The following is a 20,028-nucleotide window of genomic DNA, read 5'->3' as shown; positions in this document are numbered from 1 at the left end:
TGAAGTTTAAGCTAAGCCAGGTAAATTAGTGATTATTAATGTCTAAAAGTCACCAAACGAAAATTGGCCTCATCCATCATCGCATTGAATGGGAGTGTGAATTCAGTGTTGAAAATGGAAGAGCCACTGGCAGGCTAAGAATCACTTGAGAAGACACACTTGTGTTTAAAGTTACATATATTGGTTTGTGAGATACTGTAGGTAGAGGCATTTAAGCAAGAACTGATATTTTTTCAAACAATGGGGATGGAGTCCCTCTCTATGTGTATAGAAATACAATATTTGACATTCAAGCTGATGACAGGACCTACATTTTACATTCCATCTGTCAGGATCACAAGGAGATTCAGCAACCGGCTCAGGATGGAACACAGAAGTCTGAGGTAGATCCACAGTTTGAACACAGAAACTGGAAGCATTTAGCAACAAGCTTCTTCTCTTCAGTCATTGAACCAACCATAGATTCATATTTCTGAAACCCAACTCATTAAAATATAAATATATATTCTATATTTCTCTACCATATCCCCTTTTGTTGAAGTACTGTTACAATTCACAAATAGTCTATTGTGTTTATTTGTGGAAGAGAATACACTTGTAATCACTCACAGTATTGTCTCAGCAATTTTTTATAAGTTTCTCTTTAATGGGTTAACTGGCCACTTGAATCTATCTTCTGTAATCTAACAGTTACATATACACTATATTCTCACAGTCAAAACAGACTATGGGACATTTTTATTTTTAAAATAACAATTTAAAAAACATAGTTATTTCATATACATGAAGCAGTGCTGCCAAAATGAAGAAAAAAATAGAATTTAAATAAAATTGAAAGAGTACTTCATTTGCTTTTCACAGGCTATTCAACCTATTTGCCCACACAATCTGAAACATTGAATTATTGTATAGCAAAAGTACCTCTTTAAAATATATCCAAAAAGGCTTCTTGGTCAAAAGGAAACTTCCAAAGGCAAAAACAAGCCAGTCAGACAAAGCTGCCTTTCTTTGACAGTGCCATCTGAGCTAGTGTCTGAGTCTCGGAAAATCATTTGACTTCATTAGTGTTCCCTGGGTGGGCTTGCACTCCAAAGAGTCATAAATCACCTGTTTATGAACGAGGAGTTCCTGCATTGTAAAAGAAAAAGAATTTGTGTTAAAATTGTTTTTAAAACACCTTTTTAGTTTCTTCTAAAACAGACTAAAAAAATAATTACCTCATAAATAACCTCTGTAGTACTTGGTGGTTCCAAAGATTGTGGACATGACTGTAAAATAAGAAAAATTACATCCTCTTAAGAGTGACGCCTTTTCACTCCAGTCATTTTGATAATGGCTCATTGTTCACATTTATACAATATGACACAGAGAATATAAAGCCTGTACTTAAAGAAACAAGAAATGTTATTCATGAACAGAACTCCAACTGTCCTGAGTCAAGGAGACATCCTGTTGACTGAAAAATGGGTTTTATTCTAAATATTTCAGAGTAAACTATATGAACGCAAGACCTAATGAGTTAAGAGTTCTTTGAACAAGCAACAGTAATGGATAGAAAGAGAACATTTTAAATACCGTATTTGGATCTTCAGAAGGTTGTTGATAAAGCTCCTCATGAAATATACATTCTTAAATTGCAGAAATTCAAGGTAACATGCTTTAGTATTTGGAATAAAATTTGGTTATTGGACAGACAACAGAGATTAGGTACTATATAAGGCTTGAATGCGGTGGAGTACCATATGGATCTTTATCAGGCCCATTGCTCTTCCTGCTTTCTATAAATATTTTAGATTGTCAACAGTAAATAAACTAGTCATGTTTACATATTATTATATATTATATTATATATTATTAGGCTGATTACTGAAATTGTAGGAGATGTTAAAAAAAAATCAAAATGACTTGGACCAAATTCAGGACTGGACACTCCACATTCAACAGTATTGTGTGCAGAAGAACTAGTAAAGGTTGCATGTTAAATGACATACATCAAGTTGCATGTTAAATGACAAAATTAAGAGAGTTTAACCAGTAGAACAGGTTTTCGTAAAACTTTTCATCTGACTCGATTTTGGAGTACATCTGCAGTATTGTGAATTATACAATATTAGCCATTAAAAGTCATCAAAAGAAAAGGTGGAGATAGGAGCAAATTATCACTCTTCCTGAAGTTCCCTGGGGACCCAAAATTCAGCACTGAATGTAAGAAATACCTAAGTAGTGTGGGAATGCTAACCCTAACCCTAGCTCGAGTTTCAACAGAGCAATTCTGCAATGGATCTCTGAAGGCCTCCAGTCATCAGATTTATACATGTTTCCAAAACTCCAATAAAATCAGTCTAAAACAACCAAAGTCATTGAAAAAGCTATAAGAATTGTATCTTCTTCATTAATGTCTATTCTATAGATGATTTTACATTCGGCTGAAAAATGCTGTATAAAGGGTTTTGAAATGAGCATGCATTAACGGCCAGTGTAAGGTTTGGGTAACAAACAACAAGTAAATGATGACTCCAGTTATATAACGAATTGCATGTGAAATGACACAATTAAGAGAGTTTACCCAGTTGTACAGGTTGTTTTACAACTTTTCATCTGAGTCGATTTTGAAGTACATCCACTGTATTGAGCAGTATACAATATACGTTGTCGAAAGTGATTAAATAAAAAGGTTGGAGATAGGAGCAAATTACCACTCTACTTGAAGTTCCCTTGGGACCCAATATGCAGAACTAAGTGTAAAAAATGTCTAAGTAAGGTGGGAATGCTAACCCTAACCATAGCTGGGGTTTCAACAGAGCAATTCTGCAATGGGTCTCTGAAGCCCTCCAGTCCTCAGATTTATATATGATTCCAAAATGTCAATAAAATCAGTCAAGTCAATAAAGTCTAAAACAACCAAATTAATTGAGAAAAGCTTCTTCATTAATGGCTTTTCAATAGGGGAATTTTCAATCAGCTGAAAAAATGAGTGTACATTTAAGGTCAGTGTAGGGTTTGTGTTACAAAGAACAAGTACCATTTGACTCCAGTTATTAATCTAGTTGCATGTTAAATGACAAAATTAAGAGAGTTTAACCAGTAGAACAGGTATTTTTACAATTTGTTTAGCTGGAGTACATTTACTGTATTGTGCTTTATACAGTACTGGAAAAGTCTAGTGTGTTGCATTCACAAATCCAGTACGTAATGTTGACAAAAATAGAAATTGATTCAAGGTTAAAGTATTTATATTGGCACATTTTCATTCTTCAGGTAATGGATAGGAGCCGTAATAAGCAATCGAGATATTGCACTAAGTAGTTAAACTTAGACTAAAATTATTGAATGCTACTGTATGTGTGTAAGACCTCATTTAGTTTTGTATAACAACTCAATATAAAAAACAGTACTTCAGTCTGAAGAAAACCAAAATGATACACTTCTGAATTTAAAGGGATATTTCTTACTTACAGGCTTAAAAAAAAACTATTTACAGTATTTACTTGAACAAAAAAGGAAAATGTGACCCTGATTCTTGATTTCAAAATCCTCCAGGGCATTGGCAAAGTCAAGCCAGGGGCCGTCTTCAGAATGAACAGTGAAACACCATCCAGAGGAGACAAGCACTACGAAAACCGAGAACAGGAGGAATTTCTTTAAACAACAGGCTGTGGGAGTCTAGACACATGGGCGTTATAGAAGCGCTGCCTCAGAGAATCATGATTTCAAAAGGAATCAGCCTGAAAATGTAAGATCTCTGCCATTGCTTGACGAAGTGACAAAAACCTCAGTGGCAAATAAACAGGCTTTGGTGTGAAGCAGGAAATGTCAATAGAGACACTCTGTCTCTCACTTTAAAGGGCAAGGATAAACAGCCAGAAAAGTTACTCCACAGTGACTGCAGAGTAAAAACCTGCTTCATATCCAACCAGATACATAGTTGCCTTAAAAAGCAGTATAATATAATATCCCTTAAAAATACCTCTACTTACGACAATCATCTAATGAGAAATAAACTATGGATATATTACACTGCAAACAGTGGCTCATGCTAATCTGTGTACATTCTATTTGCATAGTTTTGGTGCTAAATGTACAGTATTTATGCAAATATATTTGTAGGGACCTGGGTTCTAAAACCTCTTGATCAAAGTTGTTCAGACTACAGGACTATTTTTTAGATTTTTTAGAATACATCTGGCATGATTTCATAATGGGAAAAAAAGTTTTAATCTTTACATATACAGTTAAGTTACCTGAATAAATAAGACAAAGAAGCAGGTTACTTTTCTTTTGCAACATAAAATGTCAATATAAAAGAATCCATAACAATATGAATTATGGCACATATAGCAATTGTTGTTTACATTGCATTCAACATGAAATAGAGTTATATGCAACATAATTATTGAAAACAATTGTAATATTTTAGATCAATTGAGAGATTCAGATCAAGAGATGTGTGTGAAGTTTATCCTACTACTGTAGATATGCAAGGAAACCTAAGAAACAAAGCATCTATAGAATGGATGTAGACCAAGACACAAGTCTCTTCTCATGAAAACTCACAAAGTCAAACTCATATCATAGGCCACATTGCGCTTGCACAAGCCCCGTGTGCTCTTTCCCAACCTCCTATGATATAAAAAGTAAAAAGCTGAGTTGTTTCCAGGTTTTAAGTAATTCAAAAGGCAACAGTTCTTTTTTCAGAGAGCGTGCTGAGACCTCTAGTCCAGATACACTCACATGGTCCAGTATGGGCTGTCATAGGTCGTCTGTGGCCAGGAGTCCCAGAGCTACGACCCACATTTGACCACTTCTGCCAGATCTGTTCTGTTTTGATCAGATAGGCTGTCATTGGCTTGTCATGTAGCAGTGACCTTTGTGGCTTTTCCCCTGTCAGCAAGAGCAGTATCGGTTCTCCATTCACTGCTTATTCAGCAGTAGATGATGTGCAGCTCACAGTATCAAAAGAGGTAAACAGCTCAACAGTGCACATTTCGGAGGTGGCATGCCCATTGTCTTCATCTTTACTTTTTTACTGGTATAAAAGTGATAGCAAGGAGATGACATGACTGGCCGCAGCCACATCTCCCTCACCTACATTGAGAGCTGCAGGAAATCATTTGCAATTTTACACTTTACACATTTTAAAGAGGCTGTCTTTACTGACAGCTGACATGGAGCCAGAAGCAGAGGCCTTTAGCAGAAAAACCTATTAGCCACAGAGATTAAAGGAGGGCACTCCTTTTACCACTGTCCTGCTTCAAAACAGAAACTATCCCAGGACAGTGATGGATTGTTACGGTGTAAGTTGTAGAACAAAGTGACCAAATCTACAGTGAATATCACCTCAAACATCTAGCAACCCATACACCTCAATCACCCAAAGTCTTCAAGGTTAACATTTTGGTCCCCATAACATCACACGAGTGTACAGTAAATGCACTAGGTCAGTCTCTCACAAATGCCACCATGATCTTGTCAGCTGTCACTCCGCTATTTGCTCTTGCTGTTACAGCTGATGTCTGCAGGCAGTTATGCTGTGACTCTAATCCATTTGGATTCTGCTGATGGTGTCAGCATATGGATGTCCTGAATGTGCCTCAACACGTTATGACTGGACAGCAACGCCTCGGTAACGCACTCATGGTTTTTCTGTTACATCTGCAACAGCCTGTTGGAGCGTCCCAGCTCCAAGTACACCCAGAGGATTGTATATGCTCATCACTATGCAAGGGACTGGCGTCTGTTAGAAATTAATGGTGCATCAATGGGTCTAAAAGCTATACAGTCACATCATAGATGTTTCATGAATGAGTCTGCATACTACCCCTGCAATTCATAAATGTTGTGACATGTTTGAGAGCCTTTCATTGTTAACAATTTTCGTGTGTAGAATGTTTTGTTGCTACGCATACAGAATTTGATTTACAAAAGTGAACCTGATTACATCATTATGCATTTGTTATGTTTGTCAAAGCCGCTTTTTTGTATCTTATAGTGTGGGAACGTTGCTTCTGCTGTCAGATAGTTATTTTCGCCTATTTTCTCCTTCTATTGAACACTGTCTGACTTTATTGTCTGACAGAGATTATAACTCTATAAGGCCTTAAAATGTAAAATAGATTTTAAAAAATAAAAGTGATATTATATAACATGCTCGATGTTCAAGGTTAAAAGAGTATAACATTGATTCTTGTTGCACAAAACTAGTCTTTCAGTCTATGGTTTAATAAAGGAATGAAGCTCCTTAAATATATACAATAAGGATGGGCTTATACATTTCTAGGATTTAATATCACTTTTAAATGTACCCGTCTTTTTTTATATAATTTGGGTTACGCTCTGTTTTTTGAGCTTATAGAATTCCCTGGGAATTGGGATGAGACCAAGTTGAAGATTGTCCAATGCAACTTTCAAACCGGCTGTGACACAGACTAGGCTTGTGAGACAAATCTAGGTAGTGAGTGAGTCTCTCCCTGCCCCCTGCCCAGCAACTGCATCGCAACACGGTCTTGTTTTTGGCTTGTAATGAACACTCCCACTTCTGTGTAGTGGTGTGGGGAATGACAGACCGAGAAGACTTTACAGGCTCACTGACAGGTTTATTGCCTTTTTCATGACCGTGGGCTGAGCTAATCACAGAACGGGGATGTGTGTGATTACTATAGTTTGTTTTAGTTGATCAATATTATGTTAATTATCTTAAAGCTAATGCATTTGTACTTTAATTATCACATAAGGGAGGGATACTCATGTCTTTTAACCATGCATAATATACATTATGCAATGGTACACAAGTGGACCTGGATAAATGCAAATTTGGCTATTTGCAACAGTTCTCTGCACCAAACCCTCTTGCATGTTGAAACCCTACTGTATTGTATAGAGTCTATTGGAAATCATGTAAGGGATAGTGTGGGAGAATTGCCCCAGATCCTCTATGCATATTAGTACTCTTAACACAGCTGGTACTTTTCAATCGCCTTTGGGGTCACCGGGTATCTATATTGTTTGGAATGATAGGAAGAACCACACCAATAGAGTTACAACTTCAATTAAATGAGAGTCAATGTAATGTTTGCCTTGCTGGTTCGATGGCACAGAACTGGCTTCCTATACACCTCACAGCTTGTCGATACAGGTTCTCATACTTCAGGAGCATAGTGATGCTGGAACTCTCTACCACCGGAGTAGACCAACTGTGCCAGTCTGGAGATCTAGAGGGAAGCTGCCAGCAGAATAAATGAAAGGTGGTTTGAGTATTGTGAGATCAGGGGGACGGGGGATGGAGGGAGGAAGGGACCTATTAAACATGCATTGTTTCTTCCTTATCTTGTAACTGTTCTGATGTTCTTTGTTAAAATCAAAATACGCATTTGATGTGAAGAAAGTAACAATCTGATCTGTCTTCTTTACCAGTGTACTGTACCAATGATGTATGTACACTACTGTAGTTGTGCGACTGAGTATATACTGAAATGTTTCATGTTCCATGCGGATCCTTCACAGAACAGTTTTATCTGTCATTTGAAAACCACATTGCCTCACTTTGTGATTCAGGAAAATGTTTCACAAGCATCTGTGTTTTAGGCTGACCCCAGTGATTCATGAGCTCAACCACATGTTTCCTATGAGGTGGGAGGCCTGCTGGTCATGTATTGCAGGCAGCTGCACCCACTTATTTTTTTAAAGTGTACATCTCTTTCACTCGGGCAGGTCCTGCAGTTTTGTATTAAAAACTGCAGATACCCTGAGTACTGATCAGAGCAGAACTGACCTTCAACTTCATTGACACTGCTGTTGTTTACTGTCCACTGATTCAAGATTTAAATCTTGACACTCATTTCTGTCTAGTTTTGATCTTTTCACGCAAACTCATCACAGGCACTACTCTGCTGTCTGAGGAGTCTTTATCTTGCTCCTCACAAACACATCTGAGGTGTTACTGATGTGCGTGTTTTGGGGTGTGGGTCAAGTGGCTCAGTTGCTTCAACTCAGAATGTGAAGGATGATGTTCATGAGGGGATGAACTCAATCAATTACGGATCTGCCAGAGAGGCATCGAAGCCTTAATGTAAATTAAAGATTCAAATAAAGAAGACAAAATTATTTGCATTCGGTTACATCATGATACATTATGCATGATAGTTTGCTTTTAGTGGGCATCTAGTCCGTGAGCCAAAGTTATGACTGAATTCAGGCCTTTAATTACTGGAGAAACTAAACATTCTAATACAGTCGGAACAGGTAAGGCTTACTCCATGCCGAAAAGCATGTCTCACACCTGAAGAAGGCTCCCCAGCCGAAACGTTGTGTTTCCTTTATTTGCTTTTCAGCATGACATGAACCTGTTACCTGTTCCTTTGCAGCCTGTGCATGCTGACGCAGCTCCCTACTTGAACTACTTCATTCTAATACAGTCTTCCAATTATCTGCTGTTTCTCTGTATTTTCAGGTGTTCAATGCCCATCCGGGTCTTAAGTTTTATCACTATTGTAATGCCACACTAATTAACGAACAAGGGTCAGGAGAAGCCTACTTGCCATCAGACCTGAGAACTTCTCAGAAAACCGTGGTTTAATTGTACATGTGATGAGGCCTACATAGAATAACTACAGTATATATGACAAAACAATTTCCAAGTGAAGTAAATGATACTTCTAGAGTGATACTTCCAAAGACAGATTCATACTTCTTATTTTACTACTTTACTCTGGTGGCTTCGCAATTGAGCATTTCATATGTTATACGTGACATAAGAACTTAGGTCACTTTAATATTAATGACAATTTAACTCAGGTGTTCTCAGTTCTGATTCTGGGGACAATCAACGGTTGGTTTTCATTTTACGTTAAATCACTTGACTCACAAAGATGATTAATTAATCATTAACATAAGTTAGTATGATAACATTCATTCAATAATGGATAAAGGGTTATTTTAGCAACAACTATAGTAAGAAACCTCCACAATAATGCTTGGGTAACTGAAAGTCCTGCACTGTGTTTCTGTTTGTGATATGGATGTGTTTTATTTTTCTGGTAAAATCAGAATTTCAATATTCAGAACTGACTGAAAAGCGAAGACATGATTCTAAGAAACTACAAAAGAACAGTCTGTCTACAACCGTTTTCAGCTTCACATACATCTACTGTACATTTTGTCCAGCTGTGATATTTATTTTTGTTTGTTTGGTTTTAGTTTTTGTTGGGGTGGAGGTTTACAGCAGGTTATTCTTGTGGTCAGGCCTCTGTGACGCCACTGAATAAAGGTACATTTGATTTGTGCCACTCAGTACTGTATATTTTTATCCTTTGAGCATTAGGCTGAAAGCAAAGTAAAAAAATATTCTTTCCGTTCTTACACCCGTAAAAAGAAAAGTATTTGAGAAATAATAAAAATAGAAGAAAGAGTTGGTAAAATATGGAAAGTGAATAGGAATTATACTGTGCTAAAATTTTAACATGGGGAGAAACTAGAAACCTGTTAAGATCACAACACAATCATGACTTAAGTACTATTGAATCTGATGGTCTACAATGTGCTTTCAATCATCACTGCATGAGCAACAACTGGAAAAAAGCCGTAGGGAACAAAGCAGGTAACTGCATATGTTATGATTTATATAGATGGCTTACCTCTAGTGCATGCAGTATTATAGCAACAGTAAAAATGATTAAACTAGAGGATCATCTGTAGGGCAACTGGATTCTGAGGGGGGGCAGTCTATGCTGAATGAATTTGAAAAGACAGAGAGTCTTAACTTAAATTTTTAAACTCAGGAAGCAGCAGCTATAATGGACACAAGTAGAACACATGCAATGAAATATGCAAGGTTCTCAGTAGGCTTTCGATAAAACGGCACTTCAAGAGTAAAAGGTGTGTGCGGTCTGTGAACCGGCAGTTGAGAGGAAACAGCAGTGATAAAAAAGAGAGCTCAAACTAGGGGATGGTTTTGGAAGCGTAACAAGATCTTTATACGAACTACATGTATGTATGGCGAACACGCTAATTTATACCAGTGACCTGAATATGATATAGATATTCAACTTGTTTAATGTGCAGCTGATACCAGAAAAAGGAGTAGATGCAAACACTGCAGGAACACAAAGGAAATTCAAAATTCATGAAACAACTATCAGTGCATATACTGTAGTGTGGGTATCCAGAATATGAATTTTTTTTTTAAAAGACAGGCGGTACTGATTAAGAGGAACCAGTCTGTGAAAGTTATTTAAATGTTTAGTTTGCATCACCGTCCACTTACAAACATTGCTAAAACCACCTAAAAATATTTATCTATGTGATATAATTTCGACATTATTTAGAATATAGCTCCCCGTTTTTGTCACCACATTACAGAACACATTTTTCTGCCCTGAGAAGTTTTCAAAGAAAAGATGGCTTGTGCGATCTTTTCCATAAATGTCATCTAAAACCAATTACTTCTTCGCCTTGAAAAAAAGGAAATGACCAGCAGATTTAATTCAAGCTGGCATGAAAGGCCCTGACAATAGTTGCCGTAACGAAAACTGAAGTTGAGAAGAAGCACCTGTGAGTAAGAAGCACTTCTTTGCGTGAAGGGTGGCAGGTGTCTGACACTCAAGAATCAGCTGGATAAAATCAGCATATCAATCTGAGAATAACAAGCAAGATGACTCAAACAGCCTGCTTTCTTGTGTTCTTAAGATATTAACTTCAGCACCGCTTCTTCAGACTTTCTGGTACTGTGAAGTACTAAAGCAATAGAAATTTTCTTTTGTTTAAAGTTGATAGGAAGCCAGGTTTGGTTTAAATGTGTCCTCTGTGACTGAAAGATATTAGGAAATAAGAGTTTATGTGGTTGTTACAATACCTAGCTGTAGGTTTTTTCTATTGTAACTATGTCTTGAATCACAGAACCTTAACCTTATGAAAGGTTTCCCCTTTCCTAGGAGAAAACAAATTTCCCCTAGGGGACAATAAAGCTTGAATTGAATTGAATTGAATTGAATTACCAAAATTCACACCTGCCAGACAGGTGCAGTTCTCACGGTTTTTCACCAGGCTTCCACATTTATCAGCCTTCTCAATAAGCATCTGTGTCAAGCCATACGGAACACAACAGTCCAAGCTAGTACTATTGTAATTTTAGTGCATGTGAATGGAGACCCAACATCTGAAGGGTACTCACTTATTTAGTGTTTGCTAGGCTCTACTTCCTCTCTAGTAACAAACCTTCCTCTCTAGTAAGTGGTAATTAACATGTAACAATAGCATACCACACGTAACATACCGAGTGTGAATATTTATATAGGCAGCTGTACATTCTGTGCCTGTATTAAAGGTTTTTGACTGGTGGGGTTTTGTACCTACAGTATGTTAGAGTATCTGACATGGGCGTCAACAGTCAGAGCTGTAACCACAGCACAAAACCCTGCTTAACATGTTGCGTCTATTTTCTTACTTCCTTCTCATTTTGATATACAGTAGGAATAGTATCTGATATAGAAATGTGTTTGTAGTAACACATTTCTGTTATTATTTTGTGTGCTGCTTTCCTGTGAATCCTCTCTCAGCTCATCTTCTTCTTGTGGGTTTTTATCTTTTATAGAAAAGGCTGCTGTGCAAAACCTATTTTTAATAAATGTGTTGCTCCATCTGCTGGACAAGGCACCACTTAACATATAAAACTAAAGAGGATTGTGTACAAGTGGCTAAAATGTAGCTTCAGATGTTTGTGACCTCTACAATGCCACACAGCACCTGAAATATAACTAAGTACCTTATTTATATTTTTTTCTACACTGGGAGAAATCAAATTTTACACATGTGAGTACATGTTTGGAGCAAGACCAAGTTACACGAGAAGCATGTACATACTTTACCTTGGTTGATGACACATTCGGTTGTCCTGCAGCACTGATCAGGGATGCAGGGGAATTCCTGCCACAGAATTAGGAAAATAACATTTCAGAAGTATAACCTGTCTGTCAGGATGAGGCTATCTGACCACCACCTTTCATCAGGGATGAGCTGGGGCACTGCCACAAGGGCCAAGATGGGCTGGAGGGAGGGGTGTGAAAATGAAAGAAGCAAGCAAGGTTTACAAGATGTGTGAAGTTTACAGGTACAGCAGGGGAAGTGATTATTACGGTTTAGCGAGAGATTAGGGTGAGATTAGGATTTGACATCCTTTCTAAAATTTATTTTACACTTCATAATGATTTTCCATTCAAAACAACGTTCTTGGTCTAGTAATCAACGAAGCACGGAATATGCATTTTCATTATCCCATCCCAAACTCTTTATCTCACACTTGCAACGATAAAACTTTATATTTTGCTATTGTACTTCTACATTGAGTTGTAAATGTTACTGTATATACACGGCACACATTGATAAAGATGCTATACAATCTGAACGAAACAGTCTAGGTAAGAAATTGAAGATTTTGTGAAATTAGTAAAGCATGTGTGATCTCAGGTGTCAGACTTATTCTCTTACCTTCTTGAAATGCGGAGCCCACATACGATTACCATTACAAGACTCCGAGCAATGCAAATGTGATACATTTCAGAGGTAACACAAACACCTTCGCCTCTGCAGAGCAAACAACAGAGGAGATTACACCCACAGTGGTGGGGAAAAAGCAGCTTCACAAGTTGCAGCATTTTACGTCAGTTGCTTAAACAACACCATATTCTGTGGGAAAGTGTTTCAGACCCTGTGTCTGTAGGTATGGGCTTTTAGTCAAATAATCATCCTATAGAGGGAGGACAATTAATAAGTTTGAGTGGCACAGTTCTTTTCAGATCTTGGATTTGCAAAGATTATAGATTATAGATTGGGAGGAGACTAAAGAAAAGGAAACTGCAGAAGCTACTGTGAGATAACATGAAAAAAGACATGGGAAATCCTGGTCTTCCTCATCTAGGGGAACTGTTAAAAAAAGAAAAATGATAAATCTGACCCTTGATCCCTTAAGCCCACGCAGCACACTGAAATGGTCTTGAGAGCAATGATGAAAGACCTAACTTTCACAGAATACAATACAATGTGCCAGAATATCACGTCATGCAAGTGCAATCATTTAAGAAAAAAAAAATGGACAACTAATTATACTGTCAGTCAAGTAACATTTTCATAAGGCACCTTTTCTCTGTTTTGAACAATAATAAAAATGAGTTCATTACAAATGCATTGAAAAACATCCAAAGTAATTTGCTGATGAATCCTTCTTCAGAGTCTGAAATTAAATCAAATTCTCACTGCCGAATGAATGCACTAAGCTCAACAGGATGTCAGTGCGTGCTCACCAAATGACTGTGACGTTTAATTAATATGTGGACTCCCGAAGAGGTTTTATCACCAAGTCAAGTCATTTATCATGGGTTATATTCCGTCACCGCCTGGTAACCTTTTGAAACTTTCATTGGATGGCTTTGTTCAAATCCACTTACTAAGCTGGAGTGCATTAACAAGCTGACACAAGCTAATGTGAGTGTAAAAATGTAACGGTTTTAAGCAAATGTGTCAAATTGAAAATTTAAGCACTGTAAATGGAATACCAGAATGTACAGAATGGATCTTTCACGTGCTGCATGGGTTTTGAGAATCAACTAGACAATTATATTCTTAGAAATCAGAAAAAACTGCACTGACATTTCATGAAACTACGTTACTGTGTATGCTTACAAGGCACTTTGAATTTAAGTGAATCTCCCCCATGACAAAAGACATCCAGGTCAAGAAAGGTCTTCTTCAGGCCATTGCGCACTGGTTTGTGTGGGTAATTCTTTTTTTATTTTTGGCCAATCCCATGATTACTCATTTTCAAACAATCATGTATTTCTCTGTTCAATAAAAATTAAGAGAGCTGTGTCATTTAGTGTCCGCCTATCAAGTAGAAATGTTTTAGTCATGAATTTCTGTTTCAAATATTGTCCTTATTTATAATGGTGGGATGAGACTGCTTTGACTGGCATCATGAGATTAATACAAGGCTAATCTGTTTTTAGACACCACAGCTGTCACAGTATCTTAACCCATTTCCCCAGTATACTGTATAATCAATTGTCTGAGCACATTTCTAGTGAACTACCAGTAGCTGCAACAACAATGGCTTCAGTTGTTTCTTTGTATATTTGGACTAGAAATATTTAAAGAGAAAATGCAGTTTTGCTAACAAAAATTTGATAACAGCAAGAAACTGTCAAAATTATAAACTGAATTTAAGTTTATGTAGCATCCCAAGCTGATTCATAAGTAATACCTTCTTAGATATGTTTCAATCTGAAAGCATCCATTTTCACTTTTGCAAAGCGCCTTGAAGTCAGTTGCTGTTATACAACTCATTGTGTTAAAGAATTGTCCGTTTACAGCAGAGACCTTCAGTAGGTTCATCTGAGCTTGGCTTCTGTAACCACGAAGCTGGGTGGGCGTATAATACAGAAATATCTCACATGACCTTGTGGTCAAGGCCCTCATACGTTACAGCTCGAGCTTTCCCTCATCCGCCTGCTCTTTGCTGAAGAAACATGGTGTTCTTTATTAGTTTGGCCTTTCCGAATTATTCTGGAGTGGATTTGCTTTACAGCACGTATACAGTACGCACATATGACTTGTAGAATACGAAAACTTCATGTTCTGTATTATAGGAGTGCTTAAGAAGCTGCTCTTCTAAAAGAACTGAATCTTTGTTATTTTCAATATAGTACTTTTCTTATAATATCTTTTTATTTGCTCTAAACTATGTACTAAAGATCATTTTTACAAGAGGGTTTAGTGCAAATTCAATTGCTGACATTGATTAAATGCCTTCATCAACCATCCAGGATTTCCAGTCTGTGCAATGAAAGATCAAACTATGTGCATGTTGCCCAAAGTGTTCCATATGCATATGCAATACTTCAGTTATTGGGATTTTGAAATATGACACAGAAGCATCTCCAAGCCACTTACCTGTCACTGTAATGTTTGTCCCATTCCCCTTCAAGGCTTTCATAGGTCGGGGCCGTGTCCTCACAACTTCACAGATGTAGAGTCCAGAGTCAGTGACGGTCATGTTTGTATGAAAAGCGAAACCATGTGTTCTTTGTTTTCTGTTTGCAGTCTACCCTGATATTGAGGCAATGTGAAGAGAGCACTCCCTCCTTTCACGGTGTTGACTCTGGAGAATAACGGATATTCTTTCCACTAGTAGAAGACACAATTCAGCCCTTCCTCGCATCCATGGAGGCTATGAATACAGTGAATAGGGACAGAAGCACCGATTGCTGCTCTTATTGCTGAAGTGCTCTGTATTGCCAATAGACTGTAACCTGGAAAGAATAAAAATCAGTACAGTTGGGTCCTTTGCGATAGACAGTGGAACAATGGAATTGAAGGAAACTGTCACAAGAAAAAATCAGAGGTCTGGTGAAGTGGGAACGCTGAACTTTTTTAACTGAAAACATTATCCCTACCCTGATTCATTCAGATGAAAATCTTAGGAATTGCCTGTGAAGTAGAAATCAGAAAAGGAAGGTCCGTTGTTGTAGGCAAAGCGTGACACTTGTCGGAGCACAGACACTGTAGCTGGGCACACTAGTCTGTTTCCCAGACTTAAAACAGTTATTTCTAGAGAAAATACCAAAAACATGCCAAAGAAACAGTCCACAAGGTAGTTGGCTAACTGTGAGAAAGAAAAACAAGTGAACCGAAAACAAGAAGTATGTGAGATGGAAGAGGAACAAATTAACCCACTGACCCAAGATTTCTGGGAATTCTTTCGATCAAAAAGAAATGTTTGCATGATAAAGAACTTGAGGTTCACCAGCAACTAGGTGAGTCGAATGCATCTTTTGAGTCATAACTGCCTACAAAGGGGGGTACGCAGACACAGGAAGCAAGGATGTCGGCAGAAGCCCACTGAAGAAAAAAAATACATGTTTATTGGATGTTTCTTCGCTTCCTTCTGAAAGAACATTTAAACTATATTTAAACATGCTGAGAGACAGAAACATGTTTGAAGTTGGGTGGAGTATTACTAGGAATTACTAGGATTCTAATTGCTTTCCACTGTCAGAAAGACTCTCAAAGGGCCACGGCTCACACGTGTGTATAGATGCTATTTACAACTTTGTTTCTATTTTTTTCTAATTCTATGCAAAGTTTTGCTTCACTTTAGCTTGTTTGCTTTTCCAACACATACAGTACACTGGCCATCAGATGAGCAAAATGTTTCCAAAGGGGATTTTTAATGTAATGGTTACTATAGAGGCAAAAGATGATGTTCTATAGAAACAACAGGTCACATCCATCCATCCGTTTATGAACCCCTTTATCCAGTACAGGGTTGTGGGGAGCCAAAGCCTATCCTGGCAAGCAATGGGCACAAGAGAGGAGCACCCTGGATGGGATGCAAATCCATCGCAGGGCACACCGACACAAACACACACACTCACACCAGGGCCAATTTTCCCAGAAGCCGAGTAACATTACAGTACAGTATATGTTTGGACAGTAGGAGGAAATTGTAGCACAGAATGGAAACCCATATGAAGAAGCAAACTATACACGGAGAGGAATTGAATCCAGGGCCGAGGCAGTAATGTTAACCCCTCTGCCACATGCCAAACCCAAAAATGCATCTCAACTAATGAAATTGGACATTTTAGAGCATATACAGTACATAACTCACTGAGATTTATCTGACTGTACTTTAACCTTAAAAAAATAGTACAACAACGGCGAAAATGACCAAAGACATGGTATAACCAGCCCATTGATATGAACAGGCACGAACGGAAAATCTTACAAGTGCCCTGACAGCATCATTCGTGCGCAAGAAATCTTTTCCATGGGCTGGTTCTGAATGCGTCCAGGACAGCCAGCGAAAAGAGAGGTTGTAAAAAATACTTACCTTGAGCCGGATTTGCCTGTGTCAAGACAATGAAAACTAAGTAGTCAAAAATGACCTTCATCTTTTACTGAAATCAAAATGTTCTGTACAACTCCAGTGCATGGTGGGTGGCGGTTTTACCAGCTGCCCAAGCAAAGTCTCACCTTTTGCTCTGTTTTTAAGACTGTGTGGTAATAGTGCAGCTGAAGATGACCACATCCTCTCTATCGCAATATTCGTTTTTACTTGATTTTTGAACAAGCAATTTAAAATCAATGTGACAGTTTTTAATTTTTGTCCAAAAATGCAGGTAAACCCATTATAAACATTTGGAAACATAGCTAGCTTCTTAAAAAAATGAGATTATGACTGAAAAATGTGGGGTGCTTACATAATGATGACGCAGTTTTTAATTTTTTTAAATTATTATAACCATGACCTACAGAAAATAGACTAATTTATCTGTGAATTCAGCTGGTATGATATCATTATAAATTAATGAAAAAGACTGGAAAATCTAAATTAATTTAATATTTATTCTAGGTTATATCTATAAGTATAGATTTGTGAGGAAGACACACATTCACTCAGAAATCACCTGCTTACTGGTTAAAACTTTCAATCCCAGCATTCCTTCCACAAAGACCCCTACCATGACCACCCATCCCAGCATTCCTTGCACAAACACTTCTCCCAGCATTCCTTCATTTTATCACAGAGATTTCCAGCTTTCAACATAGCCAGACTGTTGTCCCTCAAAACAAAGTGGCCTACAGCCATAAAATCTAAGTAAATGTACTTTCATTTATCTCAGTCACATTAATTCCGGTTCAGCTGTAGCTCGGGAAGTTTTCTATTTGCCTTAGTAATTTACAATCCTCTGAAGAAATGCCAAAGCATTACTCAGTGGCCATGCATCAGCAAACGAGGAGTGAAGATTGTCTTCCTGTCTGGGCGTGTTTATTGGCACTCTGTACTTCTGAACCTCATTAAAGTACACATAAAATATTGGGTTTTGGTTTGGGATTTTTCCATGACGTTTTTACTGACATTGAACTTCTTTCACCCATGAAAGTGTTCAGTGCGAACACTCAAGTTTCAATTCATGTATTATCTTTGATGCACTATAGAATTTAAAAAATGTATACTGTACATCATTGAAAGGGGGTGAGTACTTTTGCAAAGCTCTGCACATTCCTCTAGAGAACAATAGTTAGTCCCCATAAACACCAAAACCCCTTTAATAAGTGTCAGCATTAAGGTCATTGCCAGGTCTATGGTGTTTACAATGTAGATTTTTGCTACCCGTATGTAATACTTTCTTAACACTTAAAGTTTTTCTCAATCATTTACACACATTTTCTGAAATTATTCTGCATGTACCCAAAACCAAAACCATAAACACAAAAGGCAAAACCCACATCTAACTAGGCAAACCGCAGAAGTCTCAAACAAAATGAAACATTCTATTCAAAAATGGTATTTTCCATCTAAATGAAAATTTGTGTTCAAAAGGAATACACAAAACATCAAATAAATAGACCCTACGGAGTACCTACTAAACAGCAATAAAATCAATGAAAATCACTATGATAAAATCAGCTTTTCAAGTTTTAACTCTATAAATCTAGCACTTGCAACAGTGTGCTACTGTATTGTGTAAATTGAGTTGCGAAGAAAATACACAGAAACAGATTGTATCTGTTCATTTTTTATTTATTTTTAAATTACAACTGACATTTATAAAACAAAAACCACAATTAGCACAAGCAGCCCAAGTCTTATACTGTACAGCCTCAGCATCCTGCCTCTGACCTCGGTCAGGCCAGAGGTTTTTATGGGGGGGGGGGGGGCAGTTAGATTAGATAGGCAGTGTTGTAGTTGCCTAGGGTGAAGGACCCCTGGTTGGCTGATTACTGCACACAGTGGGACATTTCCCCAAAGCCGGCTAGGAACTGGACATTGGTCCGCTGGCCAGTGATGTTTCTTTCTCGTCTCTTCGGCTGTGTCAGGTTGAACCCAGCCTCATCAATGTAGATTGATGATCTCTTGGGGTTTCAATTGCATCAGGCTCACATATTATCTAAAAAATTCAAATGAGTTATCAGAAATTGATTGCATTCCAGTATTTGAAGTAGAGCAAAACATACCAGTTACAGGAGGCCATGGAGCCTACATCACAGGGTGCAAGAATTGTACAGTAATGCTATAGAATACAATAAAGTTTGTATGGGAACTTTTAGTAACATACGTGTACATATTGTTATCGCAGTTCTTCCATTCTTTCAGTTTCTTTCAAATGAGACATAATATAGTTATTTCATCCACATTTTGTTCCTTTCCAGTATCAGGTCAAGGGTTTCAAACAAACTGTCCTGATTGATTTCTTGAAATATTGTACAACACTGTCCTGAATGACTTGACTGTGGACCTCAGAAAGCTGGATAGAATTGTTTGCTAGAACCTTGTTGAAAATGGCTGTTTCTTGCTCTGTAGTAAGTAGTCGTGCTCTATCATTACTCGCTGGTCATCTCTCAATTCTGCCAAAAGTGTTGGTGGTGGGGGGGAGGAGGGTTACAGTAGGCTATAGCGATTTTGCAGTACTACTGTATGCAAGGTATACAGTATACAAGGTATACGTTGCATACAGTAATCCCTGGGTATGGGTATTGATACTGTATCAGCAAAGAAGAGAACAGGAGGTTGGAGAGCACTACAGTACATTGATTGTATAATTACAGTCACGTAGGTTCGAGAACGACAGTCCAGTTTTCAAATGAAAGCATGTGATTTCATTGCTGACAATTGTGCCTAATGAGAAGACGTGTGCATAGTGTTTCACAAAAAGATTATTTAAATTGAATTTGTGTGTAAAACAAGTGAATTGTGGTTGGTTATAATTTATAGTCTTTCTTTTGTGACATGCACTTTCAGTTGTGTAAATTGTGTCTAGGACAACCAGTTTCAGTGTGTAAGTGATTGTGAAAAACTGTATTAGCTCCAAGGTATTTTGGAACTTCCTTTGCCTATTCTTCAGTTACAGCACCTTCTATTTTAATAAATCATTAATATGAATTAAAACGAGTATGGTCCTAGCACAAATCCCTGTGGTTTTCCACTAGTTGAAGTTTGCTTTCATTTCTCAGTAATTGGGGATGTAACAAAATTAGGAA

General features: G+C 37.6%; 1 long non-coding RNA gene across 2 annotated transcripts; it reads right to left on the bottom strand.

The window, feature by feature from the left end:
* Positions 1–453: 453 nt before the first annotated feature.
* LOC148676024 (uncharacterized) lies at positions 454–16,997 on the bottom strand. Of its 2 annotated transcripts, XR_015925596.1 has the most exons (8): positions 16,877–16,997; positions 14,935–15,293; positions 13,676–13,826; positions 12,880–12,912; positions 12,478–12,573; positions 11,859–11,916; positions 1,218–1,268; positions 454–1,128 (listed from the first exon to the last, which is right to left on the bottom strand). It is a non-coding gene; the product is annotated as an uncharacterized LOC148676024 (long non-coding RNA). The 2 variants fall into 2 exon arrangements; XR_015925595.1 differs by lacking the exon at positions 13,676–13,826 and having other exon boundaries at positions 457–1,128.
* Positions 16,998–20,028: the final 3,031 nt, after the last annotated feature.

This window comes from Lepisosteus platostomus, chromosome 2 (assembly GCF_059453375.1).
Source record: "Lepisosteus platostomus isolate fLepPlt1 chromosome 2, fLepPlt1.hap1, whole genome shotgun sequence".
Taxonomy (NCBI): Eukaryota; Metazoa; Chordata; class Actinopteri; order Semionotiformes; family Lepisosteidae; genus Lepisosteus; species Lepisosteus platostomus.
The sequence above is the reverse complement of the archived record's forward strand: the minus strand, read 5'-3'. Positions and strand labels throughout refer to the sequence as shown.